General features: G+C 43.2%; 1 protein-coding gene across 3 annotated transcripts in view; it reads left to right on the top strand.

The window, feature by feature from the left end:
• Window positions 1–19,615, top strand: part of smurf2 (SMAD specific E3 ubiquitin protein ligase 2) — a 210,842-nt gene that overhangs the window by 116,256 nt on the left and 74,971 nt on the right. The gene's annotated exons all lie outside the window — the stretch shown is intronic.

The following is a 19,615-nucleotide window of genomic DNA, read 5'->3' as shown; positions in this document are numbered from 1 at the left end:
TAGTGCATTCCAAGCATTCACCACCCTCTGAAAAACTTGCCCTGTGTTCCACCGGGATCAAGGCTGGGACCTTTGTTGTTTGTAATATCTATATATAAATGATTTGGAGGAAATGTAGGTGGCCTGGTTAGTAAATTTGCGGATGATGCAAAAATTGGCGGTGTTGCAGATAGTGACGAGGATTGTCAAAGGCTACAGCACGATACAGATAGATTATAGACTTGGGCAGAGAAATGGCAGATGGCGTTTAATCTGTACAAATGCAAGGTGATGCATTTTGGAATATCAAATTCAGGTGTGAATTATGCAGTAAATGGGAGAACCCTTAGGAGCATTGATACACGGTGATCTGGGCGCACAGATCTCTGAAAGTGGCAACACAGGTGCTAAAGTTATTCAAGAAGGCATACAGCATGCTTGCCTTCATCGGCTGGGGTGTCGAGTATAAAAGTTGGCAAGTTATGTTACAGCTGTATAAAACTTTAGTTCAGCCACATTTGGAATATTGTGTGCAATTCTGGACGTCACACTACCAGAAGGACGAGGATGCTTTGGAGAGGGTGCAAAGAAGGTTTACCAGGATGTTGCCTAGTCTGGAGGATTTTGGGTACGAGTAGAGATTGAATGAACTCAGATTGTTTTCACTGGAAAGACAGAGGCTGAGGGGCAACCTGATGGCCATGAAATATCTTTAGCAAACAGTGTCAAGGAGAATCCCAAGGCTTTTTATGCATATATTAGGAGCAAGTGGGTAGCAAGAGGAAGAGTAGGCCCACTCGAGGACAATGAAGGGAAGTTACGTGTGAAGCCACAGGAAGTGGGTGTGATCCTTAATGAGTACTTTGTATCGGTATTCACCAAGGAGAAGGACATAATGGATGTTGAGGTCAGGGATAGGTGTGTGATCATTCAAGAATGTCAATATATCGAAGGAGGAAGTGTTGGATATCCTGAACTGCATTACGGTACACAAGACCCCGGGGCCAGATGGAATCTATCCCAGATTTTTGTGGGAGGCAAAGGAAGAAATGGCTGGGACATTAACAGATAGCTTTACATCCTCTTTGACCACAGGCGAGGTTCCAGAGGACTGGAGAACAGCCAATGTATAGTTCAGCAAATTATAGTCCGGTGAGCCTGATGTCAGTGGTGGGGAAGCTTTTGGAGAAGATACTGAAGGACAGGATAAATGCACGTTTGGAAGAAAATGGACTGGATAGTGACAGGCAGCATGGTTTTGTACAGGGAAGGTCATGTCTCACCAACTTGATTGCGTTTTTTGAAGAGGATTACAAAGATAAATGATGAGGGAAGGGCTGTGGATGTAGTTTATATGGATGTTAGTAAGGCACTTGACAAGGTCCCACATGGCAGACTGGTAGGGGTGGGCTGGCTAGATGGAAACAAAACTGGCTTGGTTATTGAAGAGATAGTAGCAGTGGGTGTTTTTCAGAATGGAGATCTGTAGCCAGTGGTGTTCCACAGGGATCAGTGCTGGGACCTCTGTTTGTATTTTATATAAATGATCTGGAGGAAAATGTAAGAGGTCTGATTAGTAAGTTTGCAGATGACAGGAAGATTAATGGAGTTGCTGAAAGTGCTGGGGATTGTCAGAGAATGCAACAGGATATAGTTTGGAGACTTGGGCACAGAAATGGCAGATGGAGTTTAATTCAAACAAATGTGAGGTGGTGCATTTTTCAGGATCAAATTTAGACGTGAATTATTGCTGTAAATGGCAGAAGCTTTGGGAACATTAACATACAGAGGAATCTGGGCACGCAGGTCCACAGTTCCCTAAAAGCAGGTGGCCAAGATGATTAAGAAAACATATGGCATGCTTTCCTTCATCAGCTGGGGCATTGAGTACCAGAGTTGGGAAATCATATTGCAGCTATATAAAACCTTGGTTAGGTTGCATTTGGGGTATTGCGTGTAGTTTTGGTCACCACACTACCGGAAGGACATTGAAGCTTTGGAGAGAGTGCAAAGAAGGTTCACCAGGATGTTGCCTCGTCTCGAGAGTGTTGGCTATAAGGAGAGGTTGAATAAACTAGGATTGTTTTCACTGGAAAGACGGAGTCTGAGCGGAGACCTGATAGAGGTCTACAAAATTGAGAGGCATAGAGGTGGACAGTCAGAGGCTATTGCCCAGCCTGGAAGTGTCAATTACAAAGGGGCACAAGTTCAAAGTGAGAGGGGGAAAGTTTTTAAGGGAGATGTGCGGGGGAAGTTTTTCACATGGAGTGGTGGGTGCTTGGAACACACTGCCAGAGGAGGTGGTGGAAGCAGGCACATTAGCAACATTTTAGAGGCATCGGGCGAGGTACATGAATAAGGAGGGAATAGAGGGATACACACCGAGTAAGAGCAGATTTTTTTTAGTTTAATTAGGGTGTCATGAACAAAGAACATCAGCACAGACTTGGAGGGCCGAAGGGCCTGTTCCTGTGCTGTACCTTTGTTGTCTGCCTACAAAATTATAAAAGGTGCAGATGTTACTTGCACTTATCAGTCCTAGCCTGAATGTTGTCCAGATCTTGCTGCATGAGGATGCAGCTAGTATCTGACAAGTTGTAAACGTACTGAATACAGTGCAATTATCAGCAAAATGTCTTATGGTCTTATTGGGGGAAAGGCCGGAGAATGGGGATGAGAAAAATATCAGCCATGATTGAATGGTGGAGCAGACTCGATGGGCCGAGTGGCCTAATTCTGCTCCTATGTCTTATGGTTTTATGGTCTAAACATTTCTACTCCTGATCTCTCGATGGATAAAAGGTTACTGTAACAGCTAAATGTGGTTAGGCCCAGGATACTGCCCTGAGGAACTTCTGTTGTGAAGAACTGGGGCTGAGATGATTGACCTCCAGTAACTACAGCCAGCTTGGTGCTAGATGCGACTCAAGGTTGTTGGTGAATAAGTCCTGTTTGATGAACCCATGACACCAATTTGCATTAATTTGCTGATGGTTGAGTGTACTGCAGACTGATGGGCTGGTAATTGGCCAGATTGGATTTGTCCTGCTTTTTGTGAGCAGGACATACCTGGTCAATTGTCTATGTTGTTAGGCAGATGCTAGTGTTATAGCTGTACTGGAATATCTTGACTCGGGGTGCAGGTAGTTCTGGTAGTTTTCAGGACTACAGCTAGGAATTTGTCAGGGCACGTAACCTTTGCTGTATCCAGTACCTCATTTTGTACTACATGTGGTATTTCTTCAATTGAGGATTAATATATAATATTTACAATTCATTAAACTCAGAAATGGAGGAAAATGTATGAGAATTTGAGTACTTAGTAATGTGACAGTACCAACTTTACAAATGATTTTCCTGTATTTCTGCAGCATTTATCCTTGACATATCAAATCACCAGTGATGAAATATGCCCTTAATGCATGTTGAAATGCTGCAGTAGTCAAGATTTAAGAACTTGTGGCTTAAGAACATCTTTATGAGAAAGGGAGAAGAGATAGCCCAGGAAATTATAGACCGGTGAGTCTAACCTCAGTGGTAGGTGGTAAGTTGGTGGAGAAAATCCTGAGGCAGGATTTATGAACATTTGGAAAGGAATAGTATGATCAGAAGTAGCCAGCACGGCTTTGTCCGAGGCAGATCATGCCTTACGACTCTGAGTTTTTTGAAGATGTGACTAGACACTTAGACGGGAGAAGAGCGGTAGATGTGGTTTATATGGATTTCAGTAAGGTGTTTTGATAAGGTGCCCCATGCAAGGCTTATGGAGAAAGTGAAGGGGCATGGGATACAAGGGGACGTTGCTTTGTGGATTCAGAACTGGCTTGCCCACGGAAGGCAAAAAGTAGTTGTAGATGGGTCTTTTTCAGAGTGGAGGTCGGTCACCAGTGGGGTGCCCCAGTGATCTGTTCTGGGACCCTTGCTCTTTGTGATTTTTATAAGTGACCTGGATGAGGAAGTGGAAGGATGGATTGGCAAGTTTGCTGATGACACACAGGTTGGAGGTGTTGTGGATAGCGTAGAGGGATGTCAGCAGTTGCAACGAGACATAGATAAGATGCAAGACTGGACGGAGAAGTGGCAGATGGACTTCAACCCAGATAAGTGTGTGGTGGTTCATTTTGGCAGGTCGAATAGGATGGAAGAATATAATATTAAGGGTAAGACGCTTGGCAGTGTGGAAGAACAGAGGGATCTTGGGGTCCGGGTTCATAGGACGCTCAAAGCAGCGTCGCAGGTGGAGGCTGTGGTTAAGAAGGCGTATGGAATACTGGCCGCCTTCAATAGAGGAATTGAGTTTAGAAATCGGGAGATAATGCTGCAGCTGTATAGGACCCTGGTTAGACCCCACCTGGAGTACTGTGCCCAGTTCTGGTCGCCTCATTACAGAAAGGATGTGGAAGCCTTAGAACGGGTGCAGAGGAGATTTACGAGGATGTTGCCGGGATTAGTGGGATGCCTTATGAGGATAGGTTGAGAGAGCTAGGTCTATTCTCCTTGGAGAGGCGAAGGGTGAGAGGTGACCTGATAGAGGTGCCAGATCATAGAAATTATAGAAACCCTACAGTGCAGAAGGAGGCCATTCGGCCCATCGAGTCTGCACCGACCACAATCCTACCCAGGCCCTACCCCCACATATTTACCCGCTAATCCCTCTAACCTACGCATCTCAGGACTCTAAGGTGCAATTTTTTTTAAAAACCTGGCCAATCAACCTAACCCACACATCTTTGGACTGTGGGTGGAAACCGGAGCACCCGGAGGAAACCCACGCAGACACGAGGAGAATGTGCAAACTCCACACAGACAGTGACCCAAGCCGGGAATCGAACCCAGGTCCCTGGAGCTGTGAAGCAGCAGTGCTAACCACTGTGCTACCGTGCCGATGTTGAGAGGTATTGATAGAGTGGATTCTCAGAGGCTTTTACCCAGGGCTGAAATGGTTGTCACGAGAGGCCACAGGTTTAGGGTGCTGGGGAGTAGGTATAGAGGAGATGTTAGGGGTGAGTTTTTCACTGAGGGTGGTGGGTACGTGGAATTGGCTGCTGGTAGTGGTGATGGAAGCGGATTCGATTGAGTCTTTTAAGAGACTTTTGGATAGGTTCCTGGAGGTTAGTAAGATAGAGGGTTATAGATGAGCCTAGAAGGTAAGGAAATTGTTCAGCGTAACTTGTGGGCAGAAGGGACTGTTTGTGCTGGAGCTTTTCTATGTTCTATGTTTATTTTCAATATGTAATGTAAAGTTGTTGGATTCGATCATTTTGAGAAATTTAAAAAAAACACATCCTACATTAGGAATCATAGTGTGGCCTTGTGAAAACATGCACAGTATTGTATGTGTCCCTCAAAATCCATCAAAATCTCTATTTGCAGTCTGCCACACAAAGTTTTTGAACTAAAAGCAGACTGCGACTGACCTATGATACATGTAGTGTAACAGGAAATAGCTTACATGCCATGGATGACAGATGGTGTCTCGCTGGCAAAGAGCCAACTTGCTCATTTGATTGCTCTTTCAAGATTAAAACAGATTATGGCGACATCCCTGCAGACTGTTCCTAACTGATCAACGTAGATAGTTTGTGCATATTTTGCTTTAGGGGTGTTTCTTTAAAAGTAAGTGCAGAAATTTATGCATAATTGTGCACGGCTATAGCTACATTTAATAAGAATAAAGTATACAGTGAAACCAGTTGGGTTTGGGAAGGTCATTGTGTTGTATGGTAATTCAATTTATCATGGTGTTTGTATTAATTCATGGGATGGGGGAAGATGGGCTTCAGGGAATAAATCAAAGTAATGTATGTTCTGTTTCCAAAAGTAAGCCAAACATTCTTAGTTTCCTGGATATTGTGGCTCTGGCAATCCATGGTCAGTCTGTTACCATGTTTGCAGGTAATTAAAATCTGTATTTCCTTTGCAGATAAGCATTGCCCAACCACCTTCAGCTGCTTCAATGACCTTTCTTTCATAATGAGGTCATAAGTGATGATTCACTGATGATTGCACAATGTTCAGCACCATTCGCGACTCCTCAGATACTGTCCATGTCCAAATTCAGCAAGACCTGGATAATATCCAGGCTTGGGCTGATGAGTAGCAAGTAATATTCATGCCACACAAGTGCCAGGCAATGACCATCTCCAATAGGGAGCATCTGTCCATTGCCCCTTGACATTCAATAGCATTACCATCGCTGAATACCCCACTATTAACATCATTGGGATATCATTAAACAGAAACTGAACTGCACCAGCCATATAAATACTGTGGCTAAAAGAGCAGGTGAGAGGCTTGGAATCCTACGATGAGTAACTCGCCACCTGTCTCCCCAAAGCCTGTCCACCATCTAAAAGGCACAAGTCGTGAGTGCAATGGAATATTCTCCTCTTGCCTCGATGGGTGCAGCTCCAACAACACTCAAATTCAACATTATCCAGGGAAAAATCAGCAAACTTGATTGGCACCCCTTCCACACACTTGCTCCCTCCAACAATGAACAGTGACAGTCATGTATACCATCTACAAGGTGCACTGCAGGAACTCACGAGGCTCCTTAGGCAATGGGTGATGCAGTGGTTAGCACTGCTGTCTCTCAGCTCCAGTGTTTAATTCCAGCCTCTGGTGTCTGCCTCTGGTGTCTGCCTCTGGTGTCTGCCTCTGGTGTCTGCCTCTGGTGTCTGCCTCTGGTGTCTGCCTCTGGTGTCTGCCTCTGGTGTCTGCCTCTGGTGTCTGCCTCTGGTGTCTGCCTCTGGTGTCTGCCTCTGGTGTCTGCCTCTGGTGTCTGCCTCTGGTGTCTGCCTCTGGTGTCTGCCTCTGGTGTCTGCCTCTGGTGTCTGCCTGTGTGAAGGTTGAACGTTTTCCCTGTGTAAATGTGGGTTTTTGCTGGGTGCTCCAGTTTCCTCCCCGGTTCAGAGACATGCAGGTTAGGTGGGTTGTCACGTGATGGACTGGCGTCCTGTCCTGAGTGTACCCTGCCTAACGCCCAGTGTCTGTCAGGATAGGCTCCGACACTTCAGTTAAGTGAAGAACAACTTTAAATGTGCCCTGGGACGAAGGGGACCAAAGGATATGGGAAAAAGGTGGGATCAGGCTATTGAGTTGGATGATTAGCCATGATAATGAATGGCAGAGCAGGCTCAGAGCTGAATGGCTTCCTCCTGCTCCTATCTTCTATGTTTCTGTATAGAATAACTTCTGGAAATACTGTGAATGGTGAGGATAATGTGGAGTTTGAATGTTGCAAATTCTAGAGATTGGATTATTGGTTCCGCTTATTGACTGCTACTTTATTCTTTATATTTTTAATGTTTTACCAGTTGTGGTGGCACATAGAGGATCATAAAGACAGAATGATCTAGAATCCAAGTGTGTTGATTTCAGTGTAGTTGATAAAGCATCAAATAAGTGAAAGTATTATGGAGTTTGGAGCTTGATTATTGGTGAAAATAGAGACATGTTGCCGAAAACTGTTCAGCTCATTCTGTAACACCCTCAAATTATTTCCTTCAAGTACCCATCCAATTTCCTTTTGAAATCATTGATTGTCTGAACTTCCACCACCCTCGTGAGCAGCGAGTTCCAGGTCATTGCCATTTGTTATGTAAAAAGGCTATGCCCCTCTTTCCCCGCATTGCTTATTTATTTACTTATCTGCCTAACTACCCCCCTCTTTACCTATAATAAAAGGAAAATACTATGGATGCTGGAATCTGAAACAAAAACAAAATGCTGGAAAACCTCAGCAGGTCTGACAGCATCTGCGGAGAGAGAATAGAGCTAACGTTTTAAGGTAGGTTGACCCTACGCCAGAGCTCTGCCTCCGCCCTCCTCCTCCCCCTTTGCCTGCTTGTCTTCCCCTCAGCCCGCCCATCTATCTCTATCTCTACAGTAATGGAACCAAACCAAAAGCAGTTGATGCTTCATTAATGAATTCCTGAAAAAATACGTGATTGGGAAATCGAATCCTCGTAAGAGATTGAATAGTCCAAGGGATGTTAATTCCCTGATCAGAGCAGCAGGGCATTTTCTACAGTGCAGCAAGCGGAGTTTGTTTAATGGCAATGGGTATCTACTCTAGAGTTTTAAATAGGCGAGATGGCCCACATGGTAGTAATACAATGTTGCATGCATATCCTATTTCTTGGGGACCATGTGCAGGTGAATTTCTTTGAAATACAACAACTACCATGTGCCAGTTCTTTGCATGCTGTAAGATCCCAAAAATAATGTTGAGTTGAACGACACTCTGTTTTTGGTGAAACTGCATAACGGAAGGTGTTTGGCTGTGATGGTGAAGACTTCCACAGCATCTTCAAACAATCCTGTAGAATCTTTAATGTCCTTTTTCAACAATCAGGATAGACACATATTGGGACATTAATTTGACACCACAAAAGAAGGATAGCCACTCCGACAGTGCAGCCTTCCATTCCTGCTACCCTGTTTCTGGGTTATGGGCTGTGGAAAAGGTAATGCTTTTGATGGTGTAAGAAAGCTCAATGTCAAACAAAGAGTATTCACATTTTTACAAAAGGTGCAAGAACATTCCTGCAGCAAGGACTAACGCCAGCAGCCAGGGATTGGATATGTATCCACCCCAAATGGTATAAAAGTGGAAAGTTAATTGTCTCAGTTAGTACTGCACTAGTGTGGCAATCTAGGCAAGATAAAGTGGACATGCTATGTGAAAGGAATAACTTTGTACTTTCTGTTCTGTGTTTTTAGCTCAGATTTAAACCAAAGACTAATACTTTCAGCAAGTGCCAGATTCCCTGCCACCTACAATAGTAAAGAAAATGATGTCCTTGTAGTTTCAGTACTGTTTTGCCAGACATCACCATGAAACTTGTGTTAAAGTGAACAAAGAAAAAATACAAGGATGAGAAGGAAATAGCAGTTCACTTTTAGAATGACATGTATTTTTGCATTGTACTGAAATGTGTTAACTTATTTTAAAAACGTTCAAGTCAATTCTTCAAATGGCATAATATATGAATTAAATCATTCCTCAATGCTGGTGAATTCTTGGTGTTAGTTAACTCTGACGTGAAAGTTTGTTGGTGCGTATCCATGGGAATTTCTGATTCTTTGTTGTCAGGATGTTCTATTGTGATATGCATCAAAGCTAAGGGTGATCCTGTCATTGTGCACGTGCACTTACAAACTTGGTTGTCAGTTTACGATGAAAAGCATGATTTCCCCTCCCTAATCCAAGGGTTACTGAAGGTACTTGTCGTGCTTCTGCTCAGCTAACTTGGCATAAAACTTGGCCCCAGATCTTCTGGTTGCTTGATAGTAGGAGACTTGGAGGTACCCTGAAAGATCATAGAATCCCTACAGTGCTGAAGGAGGCAATTCGGCCCATCGAGAATGCACCGACCACAATCCCACCCAGGCCCTATTCCCGTAACCCCATGCATTTACCCTAGCTAGTCCCCCTGACACTGAGGGGCAATTTAGCATGGCCAATCAACCTAACCTGCACATCTTTGGAGTGTGGGAGGAAACTGGAGCACCCGGAGGAAACCCACGCAGACACGGGGAAAACGTGCAAACTCCACATAGACGTGCGTGGCAGAAGACCCAACATAAGCACATCCCTGGTACTTAGGTGGGAAGTTTAAACATTCGATTGCCGGTTTTGCTCTGCCCAAATTGCTCCATGATTGACCAGAATCACGCAGTCTTGGGCTGTTTGCCCAATGCTTACCCATTTTTTCATTACAGTTTCATTGGTTTTATACCTGCTAAGTAAATTAGCAAGAATGTTAAAGCACTCCAGAACCCACAGCAATGTTCAGTGGGCTAAGACCACGGCGCTTCAAAGGTTGACACAGCTCAAGGCAATCTTGAATACAATGAGGTTATTCCCTTGGTTTCAGCCTGTTCATTCAAAGAATTGCAGGTAATTTTATTTAGAAATGCTAACCACAGGATATTTAATAATTGTAAATACTGAAAATCACATTTTCTGCTGTAAAACCTAGCTGGAATTAGCACAATTAAACAAGCTTTGGGATATTTAAACACTTGCCTGAATACAGCAGCTAGTGCTGTAAAAAGTTGTGCCTTGGTTCCTCTTGCATTGCGCTGAGATCTACTATGCAGACTTCAGGAAGCAGCTAGCATCAGAAGTCTGGCCTTAAACTCTGGCAGGTAAATTTGTTTCTTTTCCTGTGTTTGGCACTGTTTCTTATCTTTATTCTTTCATGGAATGTAGGCATCACTGGCTGGACCAGCATATGTTGCTCATTCCTAATTGCCCCTTGAACTGAGTGGCATGCTCAGATGGTTTGGACCTGAGATTGAACCTTGGTCCTTTCTTGTGAATTCTGCAGCTGCTTACAAGATGTACTAATTGAGCCATCAGGCCATCAAGCATAGTGCAAATTAAGTAACCGCAGGACTTGCTCCCTGATAGTTATTTTGTGGAAGGTGAAAGTAACGCTTTGAATATCTGTGCCATTCTGTGGTTGGATTTTGAATTTGATTTCCCATGCTGAGTTTCTGTTCCGTAGAGCACTGATTTCCTACTGCAGATATCCTCAGACAGCACTTAATTAGCACCCAACCTCTTGGTTGCGGTGCATGCATATTAACACTGATTTTAGGTGTCAAGAGAAAATGGAAGGAATTTGCTCCTAAAACAGTTGTAAAAGTTAAATAATTTTATTGTAAAGGCTATTTCACTTTTAAGTAACAGTTGTGCCTCGTGTTTGGTTCAAAACTCAGCTATGTCTTAAATCACAGGTTTATGATGAGCAGTTTGAAGCCTCGGTAGCACTGCGTGCACTTTATATTTCCAGTGTGTGTCTTACTTTACATACAAAATGTTACAAGAAATTTTATTTCAGTGGTTTCTGTCTTGTGCTAAAAGTAGCCCAGGACTAAAGTGCTTGCCAGGTGCCCTACCCAGTTTTTGTTTGTTCTTATGATTTATTCTAACAGGTTCTTTAAGGTTTTTTGCTCTTAACAAGGAACAGGACTTCCACATATTCATAGTTACCATTCTGGAGTGTGTCCAAAGAGAACGCATCACACAGCTGATACTAAAGTTTTTTTCCTCCACGAGACAAGTATTGTATATTTCCCTCGTGGTCTGACAATGCCCTCTGGTAACCTTTGGGAAAGAGGCTCCACAAAGACAACACAGAGCTTGGCCCTTGAGACACCAGCGTTTAGCCACTGAAAGATAAAGTGAATTTAGTTAATCATGAGTATTGTGCACATTTAAATCAATGCCCTAACCATGGAACAGTATTGCATTTAAATATAGTTATGTTGTATTTAATATGAAAACTTGAAACAATATTATTTATGGCTCTTTATCTCCGAATAAGAAGACTTCTACTTCAAAGAACATGTTTACTTTGACTTCAGGTAAATGCCAACCAATGCAAATACAAATGTATTGTGCTAGGTATTGAATTATAATATGTATTGCAAGACCACTTCAAACTGTACTGGGATATCCTTAAGGAATATACCTCAACCTGATTTGGGCATTATTTGAATCATGAAGAATTGAAATTCTTCTTGTCTTAATAATTAATTGGATTACATGCTGAATGAACGTAGGCAGCAATGATTGGATCTGATTCCAGTAAATTATTGCAACAATCTGATTTTTAGTGACAGAAAAGCCTGGGAAAATATGGATCAGGTATTGTCAAGTGCACTGGGGCCTAACGTTGCTAGTTTCATCCAGGTCTGCTCACTCCACCCATGGAATCTGCCAATGGTTACACAATCACCACTTCATTTGTATTTTCCTCCAGAATGTACATTCACTCAAGCTAGGCTTTGCCATCCACAATTGTTTTGTGGACGATCATTGACATGACATCCGGCTTTGTTTTGCGCGCACACACACACACACACACACACACACACACCCCCCCCACTCCCCCCACTCTTGTGATACTTTTTCCTTCAAACACTTCATTTTGTTTTGCACTTCTTGTATCTCCTTTAAAATCATCTTTGGCTACTGCCCTGAGCCCTGCTGAGTTTCTCTCCAATATTCTCCCTTCCTCCTTTCTCTCAGCTTTGTGACTTCCCATCTTTAATGATTTCAATATTTATTTCAGCTTGCTCTTGCCCCTCCTCTGAACTCACTATAATCCCTAATGCGCTTCCTCCACATAAACTTTTATTCATGGCCACCCTTTGATCTTGATGCTTCCTGTAGTGCCTCCACACCCATGGTTTAAGAACACAGTAAAAAGTCTCACAACACCAGGTTAAAGTCCAACAGGTTTATTTGGTAGCACAAGCCACTAGCTTTCGGAGCGCTGCTCCTTCATTAGGTAAGTGAGAGTTCTGTTCACAAACAGGGCATATAAAGACACAAACTCAATTTACAAAATAATGGTTGGAATGCGAGTCTTTACAGGTAATCAAGTCTCAAAGGTACAGACAATGTGAGTGGAGAGAGGGTTGAGCACAAGTTAGAGATGTGTATTGTCTCCAGCCAGGACAGTTAGTGAGATTTTGCAAGCCCAGGCAAGTCGTGGGGGTTACAGATAGTGTGACATGAACCCAAGATCCCGGTTGAGGCCATCCTCGTGTGCGGAACTTGACTATCAGTCTCTGCTCAGCGACTGCGTTGTCGTGTGTCGTGAAGACCGCCTTGGAGAACGCTTACCAGAAGGTCAGAGGCCGAATGCCTGTGACCGCTGAAGTGTTCCCCAACAGGAAGAGAACACTCCTGCCTGGTGATTGTCGAGCGGTGTTCATTCATCCGTTGTTGTAGCGTCTGCAGGGTCTCCCCAATGTACCATGCATTGGGACATCCTTTCCTGCAGCGTATCGAGTAGACAACGAGTTGCAAGTGTATGTTCGTGTACCTGGTGGATGGTGTTCTCACGTGAGATGATGGCATCCGTGTCGATGATCCGGCGCGTCTTGCAGAGGTTGCTGTGGCAGGGTTGTGTGGTGTTGTGGTCACTGTTCTCCTGAAGGCTGGGTAGTTTGCTGCGGACAAGGGTCTGTTTGAGGTTGCGCGGTTCTTTGAAGGCAAGGGGTGGGGGTGGGAGTGTGGGGATGGCCTTGGCAAGATGTTCGTCTTCATCAATGACATGTTGAAGGCTCCGGAGAAGATGTCGCTTCTCCGCTCCGGGGAAGTACTGGACGATGAAGGGTACTCTGTCTGCCGTGTCCCGTGTTTGTCTTCTGAGGAGGTCGGTGCAGTTTTTTGCTGTGGCACGTCGGAACTGTCGATCGATGAGTCGAGCGCCATATCCTGTTCTTATGAGGGCATCTTTCAGCGTCTGGAGGTGTCTGTTGCAATCCTCCTCATCTGAGCAGATCCTGTGTATATGGAGGACTTGTCCGTAGGGGATGGCTTCTTTAACGTGTCTAGGTTGGACATCTCCACATTTAAGAACACAGGCATGGTCATTTTCGAATACTTCATTGTATCCCTCTCCACCTATGTTCCTTCACCACTTACTTCTGTGCCTGAGCTGAGATGTACTCTTTACCCAAGTTACTTGCAACTCCATTTTCAAACTCCAAAGGTCCAGCCTCTGACCCTTCTTTCATCAGTACACTAAAACAGCAGTAAATCTACTTCACCATTCCCTTTCCCTCCTGGTGGACCCACTTATCACATCCTGCCGGTAGAGTATGTGATCATTATGCCTGATCTCTGTCTCTTGTCTTCCTCCGGAGCAGCGCTCCGAAATCTAATGGTATTTGCTACCAAATAAACCTGTTGGACTTTAACCTGGTGTTGTTAAAACTGTTCTTGTCTTCCTACCAACTCTCTATTTATGTCAATAAGTTACCACAGTTCCATACTCTTCTATTCCTGTTAATAGTCTTTTGTGTGTAAACCTTATGGAAGTCCATGTAAATAACCTCCATTGATGTGCCCTGGTTGGTTGGTGTCATGCCCAGTAAAAAGGCATATCATATTCATGACTTTAAACATGGACTGTGCTCATATGGAAGCTTCTGGCAATGCCTTTATTTATTTAAAAGTGAACACGTGAACTGTTAAGATGTCTGCCAAGAGGGTCAGGTGACCATTGCAACCTCAACACAGACTATCAAACTTTTGGAAAATTCTGAATTGAATCAACATGTCCTTGAATGAACATGCCAACATAGCACTCCTTTGTGAAATTAATGCCTATCAATGTTCAAAACTTACTCCAAAACAGTCAGTGAACACCTTGACTCTGTCTCCACATTTGTAAATTAACAAAGGAAAGCTGACTAGACCAGTTCTCCACAAGTTGTGTGAAAGACCACCGTCTACTTTCGATGGCCATGGGCCATATGGTTGACACTGGCTTTCTGATGCTGAAAACTTTTTATGTCCTAAAACTCAAAAGAGACTTGGTGTTTGTCTGTACAATAACACAAACAAGACAATAAGATACAGAGAAAGGCTGTGCCACCTTTGCCTTTTAAGAATGGAGAGGCTCAAAAGTTTTAAAAAGCTTCTCAACTTGATTCCAAAGCTCTGAGTTCACTTCTAAAGAAATTGGACCTCCTGAGAAAACAGCCATGAGGAATTTTCACAGTAACTTCATTGTAGTGTTAATGTAAGCCTACTTGTGACACTAATAAATAAAACTTCGATTTCATGACATGCTGAACATTCTTTTCTTCAAAGGGATCCTGCAGTTATAGCTAAGTGATCCTGATAGCTAACCTCAGCTATCTGAATTTATTGGAACTACAATTCACTGGGATAAAACTTCCTTCTTCACTGGACTCAGACATGTGAACTGTTAACTGTCCTTTTGATTTATACTTGTAGCAGAAGTGCACTATTTTCTTTTTGTATCTTTTTGAGTGTGGAATGGACTGACGTGGTTTTAGTCCTTTCAGGACATGTGTATGAATAAATAATCGTCTTTGATTAAACTCATGAAAGTTTGCTGCAGGTACTTTCGACCACACACTAATGGAGTTTTAGACACACACGCCTATTTTTTTCAAGAATAAACCACTCTGACTATGGATAGTAGGAAAGGGAATTGAGGGTTTCAGTTCATCTCTCCTCCTCCCCTGTCCGTAACATTCGTTAGAGATGGCCTAGACTTTACAAATCCATTTTGGCTCCATCTGATGCATTAATTTTTGTCAAAGTGCTTAGTCACTCTGACTCTAATAGCAGATTCTAATAACTTGACAAAAATAGACATGGTACTAACAGTCTGACTTCCTCGTTTAGAACTATCTTTTAGTAATGCTAATTTCCTCCAATCCCCCCTCACTGGACCTTTTGGTTTCTTAGCATTTCTGGGAAGTTATTTGTCGTTTTCCATGAAGACATAGCTAAAGTAGTCACTTAATTGTTCTGTCATCTCTTTGTTCTCTATTATAAATTCTCCCATTTTAACTATAAGGGACCTACATTTGTCTTTGTTAATCTTTTTATTTTTACACTTATCAAAGCTTTTGCAGTCCACTTTTATGTAACTTGCATTTCGTTGTTTAAGGAGGATGAGAGTGCATCAGCACCAGTAAAGAGGGCAGAGTGAGTTCAGATGGAGGTTGAAATCACAGAATGAGGGTATGTTTAGTGCAGAGGCTGAGGGGAAAAAGGAGCACGATAAATTGATTAAAACATACGATGGGCTTTGGCGATGAGGAGGAAGTTCGCTAAAATGATCCCGGGAATGACATATGAGGAGCATTTGTGGACCCTTGGTCTATATTCGATGGAGTTTAGAAGGATGAGGGGGGATCTCATTGAAATTTGCAGCTATATAAGACCCTCGTCAGACCCCACTTGGAGTACTGTGCTCAGTTCTGGTCGCCTCATTACAGGAAGGATGTGGAAAAGATTGAAAGGGTGCAGAGGAGATTTACAAGGATGTTGCCTGGATTGAGTGGCATGCCTTATGAGGATAGGCTGAGGGAGCTCGGTCTTTTCTCCTTGGCGAGATGTAGGATGAGAGGAGACCTAATAGAGGTATATAAGATGTTGAGAGGCATAGATCGGGTGGACTTGGAGGCCTTTTCCCAGGGTGGAAATGGCTGCTACGAGGACACAGGTTTAAGGTGCTTGGGGGGGGGGGGATGGGATGTTAGGGGGAAGTTTTTCACACATGTGGTGGGCGAGTGGTGGTGGAGGCAAACTCAATAGGGTCTTTTAAGACTCCTGGATGAGTACATGGGACTTAATAGGATGATGGGTTATAAGTAGGCCTAAAAGGTAGGGATATGTTCGGCACAACTTGTGGGGCCGAAGGGCCTGTTTTGTGCTGTAGTTTTTCTATGTTTCTATGTTTCTAAATTTACAGACCCGGATAGAGTGACGTGGAGAATTTGTTTTCATCAGTAGGAGAGACTGTGATCCAAGGGCACAGCCTCAGAGTAAAGGTATTACCCTTTAGAACTGAGATGAGGAAGAATTTCTTCAGCCAGAGGGCGGTAAATCATGGAATTCATTGCCACAAAAGGCTGTGGAGGCCAAGTCATTGAATGCATTTAAGACAAAGATAGATGGGCTCTTGATTGGTAAGGGAATCAAAGGTTACGGGAAAAAGGCAGGAGAATGGAATTGAGAAACATATCAGCCATGATCAAATGGCAAAGCATACTCAATAGGCCGAATGACCTAATTCTGCTCAGATATCTTATGGTCTTATCTTTCCCATTCTTCTTAAAGAAAAAATAGAATTTTCAAATCCAAGGAAGCAATCCCTGAGTGTTTGGAAGATCATGACTAAAACATCTACAGTTTCCTCACCTACTTCTCTAAGGAGTGGATAGAATTAATTCCAGGAGACTTGTTTGTCTGTTTCATTATTAATCTCCATTTATCATTTTAAAAATATCATTTTGTTACTTCACCACTCCTGTCCATCATTGGCTCCCGTTTCCCAATGGCTGAAGTTTAAAATTCTCATCCTCTTGATGAAATTGTTTAATAGTATTGCTATTCCAATCTAGATAGTTCCTTCAGATGTGATGCTCACCCAAAGTGCTGCTGCTCTGACTTCAGCCTTTTGTTCATCAACCCCTCCCTTCATCTTGTCATTGGCCATCATACCTTCAACTACTACAGTTCCATGGTCTAGAATTTCTGTAGCCCTTCCACCTCACGCACTCTCCTTCTCCACAATACTTCTGAAAACGCAGCCCTGCCCAAAGGTTGCATCTCCTAATATCAAGTAACATTCACGCCACACAAGTGCCAGGCAATGACCACCTCCAACAAGAGAGGACCTGACCATTGCCTCTTGACATTCAAAGTCATTATCATTGCTGAATCTGCCACTATCAACATCCTGGAGTTACCATTGACCAGAAACTGAACTGGACTATCCATGTAAATACTACAAGTGGATACAGAGCAGGTCAAAGACTAGGAATCCTGATGCAATTAACTTGCTTCCTGACTCCCCAGAGCCTGTCCATCATCCACAAGGCACATCAGGAGTGTAATGGAATGCTCTCCTCTGGATAAGAGCAGCTCCAACAATACTCAAGAAGCGCAACACGATCCAGGATAGAAACTAGAAGCAGGAGTAGGCCATTCAGCCCTTTGAGCCTGCTCCACCATTCGTTTTGATCATGGCTGATCATTGAATTCAATACCCTGATCTGCCCCCATCCCCATAACCCTTGATCTCTTTAACCCCTCGAGCTATATCTAATTTCTTCCTGAAATCAGACAATGTTTTGGCCGCAACTACATTCTGTGGCCGTGCATTCCAAGCATTCACCACCCTCCTGGGTGAAGAAATTTCTCCTCGCCTCAGTTCTAAAAGATTTACCCCTTATTCTCAAACTGTGACCCCTAGTTCTTTCTGAACCTACCCTGTCTAACCCTGTTAGAATTTTGTAAGTTTCTTTGAGATCCCCCCCATAGTCTTCTAAACTCCAGTGAATGTAATCCTAACCAACTTAATCTGTCCTCATATGACACACCTGCCATCCCAGGAATCAACCTGGTCAACCTTCGTTGTACCCCCTCTATAGCAAGGACACCCTTCTTTGGATAAGGACACCAAAACTGCACACAATACTCCAACACCCTATACAAATGCAGCATAACATCCCTATACTCAAATTAGTCTGCTTGATTGCTACCCTTTCCACAAACGTTCAATTCCTTCACCAGCAACAAAATGTGGCAGTCATGTGTACCAAGATGCACTGCAGGAACTCATCAAGACTCCTTAGGCTTCGCCTTCCAAACTCACGAACACTACCATCTCGAAGGACGAGGGCAGCAGGTAACTGGGGATGCCACCACCAGCAGGTTCTCCTTGAAATCACTCACCATCTTGACCTGGAAATATATTGCTGCTCCTTCACAGTCACTAGATCAAATTCCTGGAACTTCGTCTCTAGCAGCACTGAGTGCATCTATACCTCGGACTGCAGTGGTTCAAGAAGGCTCATCAACAATTCTACATTTGGTTATCTGGTCCAGCCTCCTTGTGACCCATAGCACTCTGGCTCTTAACTGTCCTCTGAAATGGTCAAACTAGCCATTCATTTTAAAATGAATTGTAAGTTAATATTACAATTTGCACCATTTGAGCAAAGATAGTCTGGACTATTGGATGAAATTCTGTTATATTTTGCTCAACTGGAAATGGGTTGGCAGCCATAACTCCGTTCTGGCTTGACATGGACTGTGTTAGAATGGTTTCTAAATTGGCACAGAAAAATGTCGCATTGATACCATTGAGAGTGCTCTTCTATAATTTAGACACAGACATATTGGGCAGTACAGTGGTTGGCACTGCTGCCTCTCAGCACCAGGGACCCAGGTTCAAATCCAGCCTCACATGGAATTTGCATGTTTTCCCCATGTCTGTGTGGGGTTCCAGGTGCTCCAATTTCCTCCCACAATCCAAAGATGTGCGAGTTAAGTTGATTGGCCATATTAAATTGCCCCCTAGTGTCAGGAGGATTAGCAGGGTAAATATGTGGGGTCAAGGGGATAAGGCTTGGGTGAGATTGCTGGTGCAGGCTCAATGGGCTGAATGGCCGCCTCCTGCACGGTAGGGATTCTGATTCTATATTGGCAGAATGGAGGGAGGAAATTTTAAACTGCATCTAATCAAGCTATACCAAACCTGAGAGTACCTGATACCCTGAAGAAAACACAACGTCCCTTCTCTTTGCTAGTGGAGTAAAAACTTCAACAACATGACTGAAACATGACAAGGTGCATTCCCAGGTGTTGGTAATAAATTTTAGAACATATTATGTTGGAATGTGTTGCAGCTGAATCTGTAATTGCTAATGATTTATTCCAGCTACGTATTGAACTTTGAGTGTTTTTACCATGCAAAGGAGCTGTTTTAGGTTTCTTGTACATTCTGGTTAAAGTGGATTACAGCAGCAAGGTTCTATACTTTCAAATGAGATCTAAGCCAATTAAAAACAAAAGTTAAAGTAAGATTAATGGTTTGATAGAAATGAGCTCTGGTTTGTTTTAATCAGCACTTGTCATCTTTCTAATAGGTGTAGCCATGACTGTCCTGTCACTGTTTTCACACCGATTGTATGTTGCATTATACAAAGCAAAGGTTCCTCTTCTAACACCGAGCTTAATTCACTATCTTGTAATCCTCCAAATAAAACTTTATTAAAGTTATACTATTTGAATTATTTGTGCACATTATACTTGTTCTACTAAAATACAAGA

The sequence above is a fragment of the Mustelus asterias genome, chromosome 12 (genome assembly GCF_964213995.1).
Source record: "Mustelus asterias chromosome 12, sMusAst1.hap1.1, whole genome shotgun sequence".
In the NCBI taxonomy this organism is placed as follows: Eukaryota; Metazoa; Chordata; class Chondrichthyes; order Carcharhiniformes; family Triakidae; genus Mustelus; species Mustelus asterias.
This window is presented reverse-complemented; position numbering and strand designations above follow the sequence as displayed.